The sequence below is a fragment of the Zalophus californianus genome, chromosome 4 (assembly GCF_009762305.2).
Source record: "Zalophus californianus isolate mZalCal1 chromosome 4, mZalCal1.pri.v2, whole genome shotgun sequence".
In the NCBI taxonomy this organism is placed as follows: Eukaryota; Metazoa; Chordata; class Mammalia; order Carnivora; family Otariidae; genus Zalophus; species Zalophus californianus.
Window position 1 is genome coordinate 158896514 of NC_045598.1, and position 17563 is coordinate 158914076.

At 37.3% G+C, this 17563-nt stretch overlaps 1 protein-coding gene and 1 pseudogene across 4 annotated transcripts in view; both read left to right on the top strand.

Moving 5' to 3' along the window:
* ZFPM2 (zinc finger protein, FOG family member 2) overlaps positions 1-17563 on the top strand; it is a 446527-nt gene that overhangs the window by 37347 nt on the left and 391617 nt on the right. The gene's annotated exons all lie outside the window — the stretch shown is intronic.
* On the top strand, positions 3919-4418 carry LOC113914095 (annotated as a pseudogene).

The window sequence follows — 17563 nt, forward strand, 5'->3', positions numbered from 1 at the left end:
TCACTATAGAGCAGTATACATAAAATTTTTATAGCAAGAATTCCATTCACTATGCCTTTTGTCAAATGAGCTTGATTTTCAATCTTCTGGCCAGTGAGTACCTAAAATTCAAAGATCCTGTTGGAATTACGCATTTTTACTTACTTTTATTTTCTTATTTTATTTCCCTCTGTTTGAAGGAAAACTACAAATGACAAGACAGGTTGCTCACAAGCCCATTCATATTTGCTTTTGCCATTTAGATTTGTATATGTAGGGAATGTGCCCAAAGGCACTTTGACCAATATAGTTTAGGAGACTGCAAAATAAAGAAATGCAATTTATTTCGGCATATATTATAAATTTCAGGTAGGAGCTTAATTATAATAATCAGAATGCATTCATTTAAATGGAGTATGTGTTTGAACATGTAAATGTCATCATGTTTTGTAATGAAGTGGTGAAAATGTGTGCTTCTCTTATTGAAAGGATAACACAGGAGAAAGATTAAGCATGCCCTGTCTTCCTTCTTTCCCTCTTTTCTCTTTGGTAATCAACACCTGGTTTGATTACATCTTTTTGAACTTTGAAAGCTATACTATAAACTCTACATAGAAGTGTTTATGAAAGGGAATTGGGGCAAACAGTAGTTGAACTTTCAGGAGAATTCCACCTTTTTTGTCATCCTGTAATTCAGACTTCCTTTAGTAAAGGATAAGCAGTTTTGTCATTGTTCAGGAGAGTGCAGTGATTTCCCTTTGGTGCTTGGTTTTCAAGTTTATGGCTGCTTTTAGAAGGATGGGACTGATCCTTATGTTTTGTGGTGCTTGGAGGAGTTATCAACTGACCTTAGGTGCGTGTACCTTGTCCATTGCACCTAATGCATGGCTAGTACACGATTGGCTCTCATTAAATATTTATTAAATGGCTGGTAGACAATAACATTTAGACACAGCTCCATTTGATGCAGTGCACACATTTTGTGAATTCTCTTTCCCCTCCCACCCTCCCTCCCTCTGTCTCTGTCTTTCTCTCTCTCTCCCCTTCCTTCCTTCCTCCCTCCTTTCCTTCCTTCCTTCCTTCCTTCCTTCCTTCCTTCCTTCCTTCCTTCCTTCCTTCCTAAGATCAAAAGGATCTGTGATCTAAGAGGCTGTAAGCAATTGTGTTACTTTTCATCTCCTTCAGGGCTGTACTTCTTGTAAAGAGTGAATACTGACCTTCTCACAAACTATCCATATAAAACAATTAGATTATTTTTATAAATACAGAAATAATGTCCTGCTTCAAGAGAAGATTAAAAAAGACAGATTTTTTCCTTGTCTGTATTTAATTTTTTTTTGCTTTTGTAGTTGTGTCTCACCCCTTCCCCCCCCACGTTTGATTACTGTAATGTTTCTAGCTTTTATTTCTATATCTAAATACATTTGTATTTCTCGCCTGTTGTTTTCTACAAATTAGTCTTGAATTGGCCTCTGTTTTTCCTCTTTATTGCTTCACCCTGCTTGTAATCCTTCCTCCCTCGAGTCTATCAGCTTGACCTTCCAAAAACAACGGACAACTTGTCATCATTGCTTAAAATCTGCTATGGCTTCCTACTACCTACTTCATTCAGTCCAGATTCTTCTTCTAAGACTTTCCATTACTTTTCCCTTTTCAAGTTATTTCTTATACTCTCTAGGCCATAAGGAACCTCTGCTCCCGCAAGGCAGTATTGTCTTCCTATACCCCATCCCACAACAGCCATTCACTTCCAGTCCCTGCTCCTTACCCTTGCTCAGGTAATGCCCTGCCTCTCCACCTTCGTCATCTAACTCTTCCACATTGAAAATGTCCAGTGGAAGTCTCACGTGTTCCAAGAAGCTTCCCAATATTCTTATCCACAGTCATTACTCTGTTTTATGTTTCTTTTGCAAAAATAGTGTCAGGCATTTTGACACTTGTTTTCTATATTTTTTTTTCTACATATAGGATACCTTTCTCCCTGTGAAGAACTTAAGTGTTTTAAGAACAGAAAAAAAAGAGTTCCTGTGCCCTTTTTGCTTTTTTTGTAAACCCTAAATCTCATAGCAGTATGGTAAGCAGGTGGTAGGCATTTATTTCATGTCTTCCTCGACTTTGAAAAACAAACTATTAGAAAATCATAAGTAGCTGCGTACGTGTACTGGGGGAAAGTATTGAATAATATTTTCTCATACATTTAGAATAAGCTTTTTCTTTCCCCCAAAGACTTGGGGATTATGTTTCATGTTTGTTTCTAGAATGATTTTCTGCCACTTGGGGAAAAAAATTCTTTTAGAAAATAATTACCATTAGCTTGAAGATAGAGATAAATAATCAGTTTTTAAGGACTATCATTTTAGTTCTCAATAACTCCTTCTGGAGCTAAGATGCTAGTGGAAGGAAGGACGTGTAAGTCATCTGTCTCTTTACCCCTAGAGGGGCGGTGCCACTGTGCCTCTGCCTGTTACTGGGTTCATCAGAGTCTTTGCATATTTGTAATTACCCTGCCATAAATAGTTTGCAACTTGACCACATCATTTTGCTGCTCCGTTAGAATGAGGCCCAAGGTCCAAGTTAAAAGCAAAATCCTCAATGAATTTAACAAAAGTAAGCCAAGAGCTGTAGGTTATAAGAGCAGAGCTAATGGATTCAGCTGTTCTTTACTTTCACTTTAACCAACACATTTTGCATTCATTTTCCAGATGTGAGCCTCATTTGATTAAAATGGAGTGAAACTAATTTTGTGAAAGTTTTATACGACCCCTGGAGATAACTGGAGATAACCTAGTGTGCCACAGAACCAGAGCTGGCAAATCAGCGTTTGCGGGGTCGGTTTCAGTTAACTGTATTGCATAAGTATTGCAAGATTACTTTTTAAGGCATATTGGTAAACTTTTGCTGGGGTTGTTCATGTGACTCAGCTGTGACCAGAGCTGGATTATGAGGGGAGTCCTGGAATTCAGAGGTGGCCAGTCCCAGAGCCGGAGACAGTATATGGCGATGCTACTCGAAGTGTGGTTGGTTCAAGGACCAAAGCCATCAGCAACACCTGGAGCTGGTTAGCAAAACAAATCCGTGGGCTCCACCCCAGACCTACTAGCCCAGAAGCTCTGGCTGGAGCTCAGCAATCTGTGGAGAAACACGCTCTCCAGGTAAACCTTATATATGCTAAAGTCTAGGAGCTACTGTGTGTGGAACCCTGGAGTTCAGCTTGAATCATTATCAGACAAATACACCTCTGTATTTCAATTGGACAAGCTGTATCTAATTTCTGATCTCTCACCCATTGTCATAAAATGCAGACAAATTGAATCAAGTTTTTTAAAGCTACTGGTTATTTCACAGTTTTCATCTGTATTTGAAGTGTATTCTGAACGGATTCATCTGAACTGATTAAAATGCAAACAAAAGAGCCAGATCACTCTGATAAGCAATGGAAATTCCACAGTCTTTTCTCAGAGCACATGTGTGCTTTATTCAGCTTTGTGCCCTTCCCACCTAGCAGAGAACAAAAGCAACTGTAGTGCAACCTTGTTCTGGCTCTGTCTTGGCATTTAGGTTTGTTTCATTTTGGCACATGGCTGTGTTCTTTCATCATACAGGAAACTATCTGCCGAATCAGTCAAATCTCAGATTCCTTGAACTTCTTGATCAGGCTGATGTTTTCCTAATGAACAGAGGTTGCTAATCTCCATACCAAATAATTATTTTTACCTACTGAGGTGCTAAGTAATAAGTCACATGGAGTGCTGTATTATATTAGCTCTATTATAACTAATACAGGACTTGTAAAATAACTTGACCATTTCTTGAGATCTTCAAGTTTTCATAGTTTGCTATGTCAATGTGCTGGCCATATCTTGATCTCTCTAGCAGTATCACATAAATAAGATCATTAATTAGTATCATTTAAAAATACAGATTACAGCAGCTCTCTGTCTTCTCTGCCCCGGGAGCCGCGCTGCTCTCAGGGCCACACAGCCCCGGAAAATGTCCGCCGGTGCAAAGGTGGTCTCCATGCCCTTCTCGGTCAGGAGCCCTTCCCAGCTACTGAGCCGATCACGGTCCGCAGGGGTGCTAAACCCTCCGGAGACGCTGACAGATGAGAGCCTCAGCCGCTTGGCAGCCCCTCGTCCCCTGACCTCACTTATTCCTAACCACGGCTTCTGAACGAGCACCGTTTCCCGGGACATGGACACAGCCACCAAGCGCACTGGGGCTGGGCTGCCATGGTGGGGGTGGCTGGCTCTGGGGCTGGAAGCGGGGCTGTGTTTGGGAGCCTCATCTTCGGGTATGGCAGGAACCCTTCCCTGAAGCAACAGCTCTTCTCCTGCGCCATTCTGGGCTTTGCCCTCTCCGACGCCAGGGGGCTTTTGAGCCTGCTGGTGGCCTTTCTCATCTTCTTCGCCATGGGAAGCAGCCCTCTCCATCTCCCATAGGTCCTTCTGTGTCTCATCTGCCCTGTATGTTCCTTTTCCTGTACCTCCCCAGGCGGTATAGGAACCAACCCCAGGGTTGGCTAGGGTTTGACAGAGAGAAGACAAATACTATATTAATAAGAAAAAATATGGAGATGACGTCCACTCTTGCAGTTATATAAATTCTTTATGAAAATGAACTTTCATAATAATGCTTTATAGAAATTGCAAGCTTGACTATAGTCGATTCTGTATATATGTGTCTATGTGTGTATAATAGTCATGGAAATCCTACAGTATTTTATAGAGTATATGAAGATAATTTTGGGCTTTGCCAATTTAGTGTGGCTTAGAGGCTAAGACTCAGTTGTAACTTTCAAGGCATCTAGAAGTAAAATCATATGGGATATGAATTGTTAAGTGTTTATTTAGGTAGAGGTAGAATTTGCCCTACCAAAAGCTTTTCTCTACCTTCTTAGGTTGTGTGATATTGTGGGGTAACTATAACTATTGTTATACTGGATCTGGGTTGACTGATCTTCATATTGGTGCTACTAAGTCTGTATTTTACATCTAACTGATTGCATCGAATTTGTGTTATGTCTGATACGTCCTGAAAAGTTATAATGCCCTGGAGGGATATTACTATTAGTGGTACAGAGATGGTGTGATGATAGCAGGCTCTTCATCTAGAAGGACTTGATTTTATCATGCTTAGGTTTTTGTTACATTCTGTTTGTTATATTCATTTATTTTATTTGGATGTTATTTAAATGCCTGTTTATATCATAATGCTAGACTCTTGGAGGGTGGAGAAGGCAAACTATGTAAGTAAAACACAGGTTGTTGTTGTTTTTTTTTTTTTTTCCTTAAAAGGGTCTTCCTCTGTGAGTGAATCAATGTGCGGGAAGACTGCGTTATGTCCCAATGTGGAAGTAGCTGTTTTTTGTTAACCCATTTATAATACTGGCATCTTGTGCCATTAAGCTTAAATTTGATATGTTTTTTATTGATTGAATCCCAGAATTTAGGTGTAGAGTTTCCTGGGCTCAGGAGAGTGACCCTAGGTCTGGGGCTCACAAATAAAAGTTCTGTTTTGCTTTGTTTTCTTCTGGTATAACTTGATTTTATTATCCAACAGGATTTCCAAATTGAGCAACTCTGTTTAAAGTGTTGGAAAGTGCTAAGACACCTACCATGGGCAAAGGAACTCTTGGTTAATATTTTTCTCTTTGCTTGTTTACTTTCTCAAGGGATTTGTGAACGTGCTCAAGGTTGAATGTGTATTTCTGTTGTATTTATATGTTCAAGGACTTTGAAAATCAGGCTTCTTGGATGTTACATATTTACTAAAATATCTCTTAGTATGTACTTAGGTCTTTGATGAAATTTTAAGTTATTATTTAAGTTATTATTCATTTCATCTGTGATACTGGTGGTGTCTTATATACATATTTTTCTTTGGCTTGACAAATATATAGAAAACAGGTTAATTTGTCCATTGTGTGTGGCCACACCACCAAGTGTACTTTTGAAAAGGTCATTTGATACAGTGGCTCTAAGGTGGAAGCATTGCTAAATTATTTGTTTTTAAAATATTTGTATAACATGGCTTTTTTGAACTTTACTTTTATTTTTTTCAATGAAGGAAGGAATGAAGAAAACTACATTTTTTGGGTGCCGATCGTGTAGCAGGTATTGTGTTACATGCTTTAATTTGAGTTATCTCATATTGCCCTCACAATGACACTCCAGCTTAGGCTCAGGGGAATAAAGAGCATGTCTGAGATTCAAACCCAGCTCTAACTCCCAAGGCCACAGCATTTCTACCCTGACATGCTGCCTCTTGCCATAAGGCCATGTGCTAATATTTGGTGGAAGGTGCAATCATAAAAGACATTTCCAAAGGAGTAGAAAAGCCAAATAGGTTTAGTGAAAGCAGAACATAGGGAATTCTAAGGAACTGTGTAGGCCCTCTGCTCTGAGAGTACAGGAAGGAAGAAGATCCATTGTCCAAAATCAATTTTTCCCTTCTCTAATTTTCTCAAAATTAATTTAAATAATTGATAGGTATTTCTCAGGCTGTGCTTTATAGCCTGTTTTTTCCACTTGCATATTCTGGAAAATTGAGTTAAAATAATTTTTGGGGGGAAAAAAAGAGAGGAGGATATGTTGTAGGCAAAAGATAGGCAAAATCAGTACCAATCTCATGCTGGTTTTAGCTTGAATCCAGAATTCTGGTACTAAATGAAGATATTTATTTGTATACTGTTTATTCAAAAGTTGGGGACACTTAAAATGCATTTATTTACTGATATGTCTGAACTACATTTTACTAAGACAATCTTCATGGTATTCATGGTATGGGAATATTATTCCCCATATCTAAGCCTCATTTGAAGCTTTCTTACTCCAGGGTTGAATAGATGGTTGCTAGATAAAGGCATCCATAAAATAATAATTGAGTGTATTTATAAAAAATAGCTTTCCATTTTGGTTTGTAAGATACACTTGTAAATTTTTATAATGTTACGACATATTGTCCAGATTCGTTGATTGGGGGAGGGGAGAACTAATGTAATTCAGACAAGCAATAATTACTAGGTCAAGAAATAGGGCAATTAAAAAATGATTCATGCAAGTAGGAGTGAGACATTTATATTCTGAAAATTAATTATGGGACATTTTATTTAAATTATAATCAGGAAGAAAAGTTCAGGGAAAAGAAAGAGGTTCAGGGAAATTTTATATGTACTCATCTTGAGTACAAATTAGTAAAGATCTTAGATTCAACTAATGTGTCAGAGTCCATTAAAGAGATTGGAAAACCCTATTTCACTGTGACTAAACAGCCTAAAATTTTAACCTCCAAACTTATATATAATCAAATGTAGACACTGTGTATGTCTTGATAAATCTACATATATATCCATGATGCAAGAGTGCAAAAGACGTGGATACTTGATTTTACAGGGTTGACAACCATGTGTTCCACTGGCCAAAGCAAGTGTGAGAGCTCTTATAAAATCCTCAGATCTACAAATTATAAAAAGTAAACTATTTTATGTTTACTTAGGCAACAACTGTCTCCAGCTGCAGTCCACTTATGGTATAGTGCATCCTTAGAAGCTGGCTTTCACTCTGAAGGTCTGATGTCTCACAGCCTTGGTCTTTGGCCTTGAGGGCACTGATCATTACTGCTCTTGTTGGACTCCCATTTAGTCCTTCCCTTCTTTTCCTTTGGCTCATTCTCCTTCCACCTCATCTCCCCGTTGAACTTTTCTGTCCTGGGCCCTGTTATCTCAACTTGTTCTCACCTTTCAAACTTCTTTTGTACTCACTCTGATGAGTCCAGCCTAGTTTATGAGTGCTGGTATATAGAGGGCCCTGGCCTCCCCTTTCCTATTTATTGGGCATTAGGGCATTTGGCATGTTTTCAATGTGAGCTATGGTGATCTCATAACTCACAGGGTGAAGCTAATATACAGTAATTTTAGATCCAGTAATAGATGAATGGGAGATCGTTGGCCTTTCAATTTGCAAGTCTACTCTTCCCATGGCTAATATAAGAAATCTCGTTTGATTTTGCAATGGTGATATAAAAGACAGGGTTTTAGATTTGAGGGCTAGAAATCCCATACTTAAATTGCTCAGAATGTGTTTGCTGGAACAAGGTAAAACTCCTTCCAGTGGATGGTAAACCTCTCTTAGGGTAGCAAATTTAAGGAATAGAGTAAATTCCATTATCAGATATTCAATTTCAATGTTTAAAATAGGTGATTAACTTCAATGCATAATCTCTGAAGTAGTTTGTAGAAGTGACCAATGTAAGTATTAGAATTTGGGATTAGAAAGGATTCTCTTTTCCATGAAAAAGCATTTTCAGATAACTCATCCAGTAAGATCAACATGTAGTAGTTAGCTTCAGGTTCTTTATTTGTTGTTTATTTAGCAAATAGAGTAGGGGGAAGGCCCATAGTTACCCCATATAGCTTTTTAAAGGAGGAAAAAAAAAAGATTTCTCTTTTAGTCCATTCAGAGGGGCTCTCCCAGGAGAAAGACTGATGGACCTAACCACAAACACTTTACTCGGCTGCATGGGCTTAAAAATGTAGGCACTTTTAAAGGGAACAACTTAATTTAATTGCTCCTTTCATTTAGTTTATGATGCTGTTTGGAATCCTCAGAGTTTTCCAAGATGATTGATGATTTCCAACCCCAGCTATAATTTCAGCCTCTGTTAATGCTTAGGTATAAGACTGACATCATCTTTATAAATTTACCATTTAGTTAATCCACTTGTGCTGATTGATTAGTGGTTAAAATCCAAGCATTCTATTAGATACCCAAATGATACTATAATATCTCAAAATAAATGGCCATGCTAATTTTGAATGTAGAATGACCTATTGACTTGTGAAAACACTGAATTGATGTCAGTTGCCTTTTAATTGTGTGTGAATGTTATGGCACTTTACATAATTTGATCAGCAGGCATGCTGTACAACATCGAGATGTACCTCTCAGACTTTCTACCTGTCATCTAGGGTAGTTTTCTTGTTAGGTGGTGAGAGATCTAGGAGTAAAGATTTCTAGACACTGACTGAGGAATCACTAGAGACACATTTTTTAACATAACCATTTGGGTAGTTTCCACAGATAATTTTTTATTAAAGAGATTATGAAGAGATATTAAATCTCTACGTTAAGTTGGATAGACATCATACTGAGAATATATTTTTTAAATATTTATTTGAGAGAGAGAGAGCGTGCACGTGTGTAAGCGGGGGAGGGGGGTTGTCAGAGGGAGAGGGAGGGAAAGAATCTTAAGCAGGCTCCATGCCCAGTGCAGAGCCTGACCTAGGGTTCGATCTCATGACTCTGAGATCATGACCCCAGCTGAAATCAAGAGGCAGATGCTTAACCAGCTGAGTCACCCAGGCGCCCCATACCGAGAATATTTTTATATTAAATATAAGGTAGGGAAGTTGGATAAACATACAATAAGGATAATTTTTTTAAGGAGATGAAAAGTAATTGCTGTGGTTACTAGTATTTCCTATTAAAGCTGTATAAATTAATCTAAGGCCCTGGGATTTTTTATTTCCTGGTCCATATTCTCTCAACACTCTGAGGCTAATCAGACTAATGTGGGTGCTGCAGGCATTCAAAAGTTAAATTGAAATATATATTTTTTAAAGATTTTATTTATTTATTTGACAGAGAGAGACACAGCGAGAGAGGGAACACAAGCAGGGGGAGTGGGAGAGGGAGAAGCAGGCTTCCCGCCGAGCAGGGAGCCCGATGCGGGGCTTGATTCCAGGACCTTGAGATATGACCTGAGCCGAAGGCAGACGCTTAACGACTGAGCCACCCAGGTGCCCCAAAAGTTAAATTGAAATATTGATGCTTGACCTTAAGTACTAAGCAAGTGAGACGAGCACAGTTTTTTCTTCCTTTATTTTATTTCTGAATAAATTTATTAATTTTATTATGACACAAAATAATTAAGTCTGTGGTGACTCTCTTACGCCCCAGTTCCTTTTCTCCAAACTCCCGCTATTAAAATGACTATATTTTGCCATATCTAGACAAATGTGGAATGTATAAATCCTCTTTCTCTTTTCCAAGTTTTTACCGCCACTGTCCATAGATGTTAAGGTAGGGGAGAGAAGAGCAGGTTTGGCTAACCTGAGAGTAAGTAGGGTGTGAGACTTGACTTGTTTTCTGGGAAGGAAGAAAATATTTCTGGAGAAAGGAAGTGTGCTGAGGAATCTTGGACCACAGCTCTGGATTCGGGAAGAAGCAGTTTTCAGCAAGTAACTCTTATTACCCATAGCTCTGAGAATGGGCTTCATCTAGCTTTAGCAGCTGAATGGACCCTCTATTTTTATTCCGTTAATAGAAATGTAAAATTTATATTGTAAATGTTAGATGAATATATCCTACCTGATTTCAGTATGTCTAATATCATTAGTAGGTCAATCAAGAACATGTAAATGACTGAAATCAGATCTTCTTATGCTCTGGTAGTATAAAGAGATAAAGAGGTAAAGAGGGATAGTTAGAGAGGAGAGAGCTAGAGATGCCAGGAGCATCTCAAATGAAGGGCGTGGTCACTACAGTGGTGGGAAGCTGAATACAACTGTCTAGTGCACTGTTGTGTTGGCTCAGATCATCAGAATGCCTGGTGGATAATAGCTGCTCCACAAAAATACATCTCCGCATTTTCTGGGACTGGTCACTTCTATTATATCTGTTTAGCTTGAGGCAATGTGTAGTTTTGACCTAGGAACTTTATGAAGTTCATGGCTCTGAGTCTCAGTGGTTCTGTTTCATTTGATTTACAAAGTACTTTTTAGCATTAACTTTGCAATGAAGGAGCTTTATTCCCAGAAGATGTTTTAGCCAGGGGTATACTTGTCATGATTTATGACCAGAGCAAATAATAAAATATATAAAACCGCATATGATGCGGCCCATTAAGTTATTTCTAGATAACTTTGCTCCTAAGTTAAACTGGCTATGTTTTTCCATGTCTGTGTCTGATAAGTAGATTTATCTCAACATCAGGTTTTTACAAGATTAATAATCCCTCTTTGTTAAGAGAGTCTGTTTTAAAATTGAAGACAGTTATCCTGACGTGAATTTTATAAACATGTGTTAAATAATATGCTTTCATATATTTAAACATATCTGATATTATAACTATACTTTTAATCAGATGTCTTACAAAAATGGGAAGTATACTCAGCAAGACAAAAAGTGGTTAGGCTAAAAAGATTTTTTCTTTAGCTTGAGTAATACTATGCTCTCAAAGCTGTAACCTGAATTATTAGCACATATAAATCCATCTTCTTAATTAAATGGGGCCTTTGGCCATTGAACACTAGCGTATGGACAGAGTTAGTTACTGAATGTTATTATGAGGCTGGCCTGGCCACATAATCCATTAGAGGTAGGATTCGGTTATATTGGTAGCAGCAAAGTGATTTTTATGGTTGTAAGAATCTTCTCTTTGTTCTGTCAGTATCAATTATTTCAGTACTAATAAAAATCTAAAAAGGGGGTCAAGTTTATGATCTGTGCCTTGGATGGCTAATTTGTAACATTTCTATCCAATAAGCCATGAGTTTCTTTCTTTCTGGAAAGGACCTATGCTATGCGGTTTGTCTAAATTACCTCAGTGTGTAACTATGGAGAGAGTGAGTGTGATATCATGGGATTATAATGTTAGAAAATTTCATTGAAGGGCATGAATAGACATTAAAATAATAAATATGCACTTATGATAGTATGTCTATATGTGTTTAGGATTGCAATAGTGAATATTACATATTTCCTTTGGGGGTTTTATCAGTGTCAATCAATTTTGCTTAAGATTTTGGAGAAATAACTTATGGTAATATGTTAAAATGTATGGTAACAAGTGAGAGGAAATCTATGTACTCATTCAAAGTTTTGGTCCACCTTTCAGATGACACACCAATAAATTACTGAAAAACAACTCCTTAAAGCAACAGTGCAAAGTAAATCAAGGGCAGAACTGGCATGGCATAGTTGGGGGGGGGAGATAATGGAACTTGTTTTATGATGTGAAACAGCGTCATGAGAGGATAACATAAGAGGTTGTGCATGTATATATTTTGCAAGTTATGGAGCCCTAGAATTCAAGATGTTAAGTAGAGCTTCCTAAAAACCCCAGAAATATTAAGCTTCTATTGAATAGTGTTACTTCTGTGTGTGTATGTGTGAGTCTGTGTCCACACACCATGACGATATTGCCAAGACATACACTGAGCTGGTCAAACCAGAGGGCAAGGAGAAGGAGATAGGAAATAGAGTAGTAGTCTCTCCCATGTAAATCCAAAGAGCTGAATTTGTCAAAGTACTTTCTGATAATAGACAGCTAGATGGCTAAATGATGCCAATCTATATACTTTTCTAGTAATAATGCAGGATGGAGGTCATTACACCATCCACATCCAAGAACAGAGGGCATTTTAAGAAGAGTTTGTAAATTTAGGGGAAGGAAACCAGATTAAGTGTTTAAGTTGGGTTACAGAGGTTATCTAAAGGCATAGCTTCTTTAAAGCCAGCAGAAGGCTCTAAAGAAAAACAGACCAGGATATAGACCCCTCAGATGGTTATACAGTTTCAAATTCAGGAAATTTGTAAATGAATAGGAATATTAAGTTATTGAGTTATGGCGGAGGTATGCAATACAATATAGATTATTTGTATATGCAGTGAGAGAAAGAAAAGTGATACTCTTATGTAAGAATAGACTATGATACTGGATTAGATTGTTAACTGTAGAAAAAAGATGTTATAAAGGACATTATTAAGATAATTGGCAAAATTTGAATATGGACTGTCTATTACATAGTTATGTCTATCAACATTAATTAACCTTAATTAGTGAAATGTACTATGGCTGCATAAGATCATGTCCTTGTTCTTATGATACATACTGAATACTTAGAATAAAGGGCCATAAAGCTTGCAACTTACTTCAAATGGTTTAGTAAAATGATAACAGTGATATTATTATTGCTGAGAAAGGGACATAAGCACATGTGGCAAAATGTTAGCAATTTGTTATTCTAGGTGAATGATGTATGGGCCTTTATTATGTTAATATTGTAACTTTTTGAAGATTTAAAATATACCAAATAAAAGATAGAAAAAAATAGATGCAACTAACAAGTAAAAGTACTAGACGATGGACTCTGAGAAACAAACAGAGGGTTCTAGAGGGGAGGGGGGTGGGAGGATGGGTTAGCCTGGTGATGGGTATTAAAGAGGGCACGTTCTGTATGGAGCACTGGGTGTTATACGCAAACAATGAATCATGGAACACTACATCAAAAACTAATGATGTAATGTATGGTGATTAACATAACAATAAAAAATTTTAAAAAAAGTACTAGTACTACTAGTAGTAATAATAATAATAGTAATCATAAATGTGTACTGAGCTTTTTAGGTAGATGGAAGTCTTGATACACAGAAGTATCCAAAGGCCAGCATAACTATGATTGAGACACTAGAAGAGACTGTTCACTATGAAGTTCTAAAGTTAATTTAAATAGATTTATATCAGTGTACACCTAATAGCAATAGAAAACTCTCCTGGAACATTTTCTTGAAGGGCAGTGAACTTTGCAAGTTACCAAACATATTCTTGAACTGTGTTGGAGATAATATTGTGATGTATAAAGAGGAGAAAGAAAGTAGGAAAAGAAAGCTCTTCTAAATTTTATCCATTAGGAGCGTGATATACTAGGAGTTATAATTGGAAGAAAGGAAAGGTTGATGATAATGATCAGAATAGAGTGTGATTGAAAACGTGTAAATAAAGAAGAGACTTCAGTAAATGTAGAAGAGAATGGGAGAAAAATGTTCTAGGTATGAGTAATATTCAAAATCCACAGATCATCACCCCCTTCATATATATAAGGTCCCTAAGTGCTCTGAGCATCATGGTGTTAGATTTCACCATCTTCATCTTTAAGCCTTAGGGAAACAGAAGTCCATTACTGTCTTGATGGACAGAAGACCCCTCCGTGGCAAATTGTCTTGATCTTCTATTCTTACTATACAATCTTTGTGGATCTTTTTTTTCTGCTTACGATGGAAGCAAAGGACCTGCAAAGGGTCAAGGCAACCCATATTTCGGTTTTTACTTCCTCAATTCAGCCAACCATTCAATGAACCCTCATTCATATTTCACAACATTCTTTTTTATCAGATACCCCTAGAAATCATTTTGACCTCTTTTTGACAGACCTTGCCTTCTAAGTCCATTTATTATTATTTTCAATTTTATTTTCCTTTCTCTCTGTTTCTTAAGCCTCCATTGGAGTACCAGGACACTCTTTTCCCTTTTAATCTCAAGCTATCTCTTAAAGGAATCTGATGAAGAGTAATCTGGATTTCACAGAGCGGTGACTTCTGCGGGTCCCATCAAAATTATTATTATATACCAGATTGGCAGAGGAAAAGAAATCTCACATGGATAAATACAATGCTTTTAAAATATAAGTAATGAATGCTACAAAAATGGAAGATAGATTATTTGACAAAAAAATTTGCATTTAGTACCTAATTGCATGTTCAAGTCATAGAAAAGCAACAACTACAACAAAACAAAAGAAATGAGATAAAGAATAAAGAAAAAAATGAACACTGCATTTTTCTTTTAAATACATTAAAACTCAGGAAAATGATAAAGGAGAACATTGTTCCTTTATCAGATGGGAAAGGAAAACTGTTAACTGATGACATAAAAAAGGCAGAGACTTTTAATAAGTATTTTCTTTACCTCTGTCTTCACACAAAGAGGTCATCTTTGATCTAATCACTGAAATAGCCAACACCTGGGCTGGGAGGGCAGAGAGTCATGATAAAAGAAGGAATGAACTAGAGATTGTGTAAAAAAAAATTAAAAATAAAATGTTGTTCAAATGCTGGCGTTGGCAAACTTTAATATATAAATGGAACTCATTTAAGTATGGGGTGTCAATTGTTTTCCTTTTGGGGGGCTTTCAGTTTATATGATATATGCAATCTCTTTCAATTAAATAATAAATAGAAGTTTTGTATGTACAGAGTCTAGAGGAAATCAGACAGGACTATGATGTAGCCCCAAACCTCAAGAAATTTGCACACACTAAACTACCCTGGGGTATGACTTTCTAATAAAGAAAATGATGTAGTGATTTATTTATAAAATTATTCATAAAAGAGGCACAACTAGCTAAGTAAAGTCCTCATGGTTCCAGAGATACTTATCAATGGTTTTAAGCAACCTCAGGGAAATTTTATGAAATTACTTAAATATGAGTTTGTTTGTTTGGTTTTTGTTTGTTTGTTTGTTTTAATGAGGGAGTTAGATGGGGAGAACAACAGAGGTTGGGTCAAGTGGACGAGCACCAAAACAGGAAAGCAGTGGCTAGAAGTGGGAAACTCCCCAGAGTAGTAACTAGTTAATGAGTGAATCAGAGTCTGGGATAACATCCTGGATTTGTCAATCTCATTCTCTGTAGAGTGGTTCAAGTTTATGGGAGTAAATACAACATCTTCTTCAGTTCAGATCTTCTAACTTCCTAGGAATAATGAGGGCTCTGTTCCCCGTCTACCACCCAGGGATTTCTTTGCCAGAACCCAGGCTATCAATCATTTGTGATTTTGTTCCTGGTGTACATAGTGTAACTTGACTTTGATTAAGTATTCTGACAAAGTGTCCCATGATAACTTTGTTAGTATTTTGTGGCAAGGAGTTTGGAGATAATATTTTGTCATTATTATTTGATATTTTTCCAAGGTACCTAAAATTCTTGAATTTTTTCCTAATCCATAGCAACCTAAGTAGGGAAAATTGCCCTATTAAGTCCTAAGCCCAAATCTGAATTTTAGGATTTATTACACTTCAGAAAAAAATAAAAAAAAAAAAGGATTTGCTGGAGAGAAATCAAACAAGGGTCTCCATTGATGGGAAAAAAGCCATGGGATTACCAACTACTTCTTAGGGCGAGTGTAGGAGAGAGAAGAGTAGAGAGTCAAAGGGGAGAAAAGAGTTGCCTGGAGCCTCCTACCAGCAGGAAAGATTTCATCAGGAAAGCGAAAGACAGAAAAAGAGAGGAGAATGAGAGAGGGATGATTGGACTAAAGGCTTTGGTCTCTTACTGGTGCAGTAACAAAAAAGGAAGAAGCCAAGGAGAGGATCGCACCTTTCTATGGGACCTTTGAAGAGCCAGTGATTCTGCCCACTGGTAACTATGGCAGAATCAGTGTCCTGGAATATAACTAAGCAGATTTGCCTCCCTTCCACTTGTTGGGTAGGGGAGTAAAGATAGGAGTCTGTAAAGACGCAGACAAGGCCTTGGCATGCAGATTAGGTATTATAGGCATAAGTATTTTTTATTCTATCATTTATCAGTCTGTTTATCTGTGCACAAAAGTACAAACTTGAAGAAAATTGGCCCATAACCCTAGCCCCAGATAACTTTTGAGGTGAAACATTCTACTGCTCCCTGGAGTTTATCTTGTCCAAGACTTTGCTTCTATAGTTCATTTGTTCTTTGTTCTGTAACATTTCTCTACTAATAGAAGATTATTCCTGTATGAATAAAGATACATTTTATTATCATCAATCACAAAATCCTTCTTTGGTTCCATATATCACTGCACTTTTCTGTACCCTATTCACAGCAAAACATCTTGAAATTGTTGTCTCTGGTCTTGTTTCCATTCTTTCATCTCCTGTTTACAATAGTCTACTCAACTCCATACCAGTAAGGATCCCTTTCCCTAGCACTGACTTCCATGTAGTCCAATCCAATCTTCACTTCTTTTCTTACCTCTCAGCATTGTTCAGCCACATGGATTACTCCTTCCTTCTTGAAGCACTTATTTTCTTGACTCTGGAAACATCACACTCTTCTTGTTTTCATCCTGTTTGACTGGCTGTTGCTTCTCAGTTCCTTTGATTAATCTCTCCTCTGCTAAATATCTAAGCATTGGAGTTTTTGAAGATTTTCCTATACCCTCTTCTCTTGTAAGGATATGCTTTCTCTCCAGGTTTGACTTTTTAATCCTATAGCTCTAAATGCCATCTGTATGTGAAAGGCACTCAGATCTTTATTTCCAGATCTGACTTGTCCCCTGGAACTTCAAACTCATATTTCCAAATATCTACTTTAAAGCTTCTCATAGATGTCTAATAAGCATCTCAAATTTAATGTGTCCTAAGAACAGCTCTTTATGATTTGTCACCCAAACCTGTTCCTGTCCAATTGTTGCATCTCAGACAATTGCATCGACACACCCAGTTGTTTGAAGTTAAGAAAGTATCGTCCTCTTTTTCTCCTCCTCTCCTATCCAATTCATAGTAAGTCCTGTCAAACCAATCTCTAAAATATTTTCTGAGTCTACCCATTCTCTTCACCTTAATCTAGGTCATCATTCTCCCTTGCCCAGATTATTGCTGTCTAACGTGGTTTCTCTGAATTTTACTTTTACTTCCTTAAAATCTATTGTGTTTAGGAACCAGAGTATTCCTTTAAAACATTATTCATATCATGTCCCTCACCTGCCTCAAACTCACCAATGGCTTCCCACTGCAATTAGAGTAAAAGCCATATTCTTTGCTCTGTTTACCT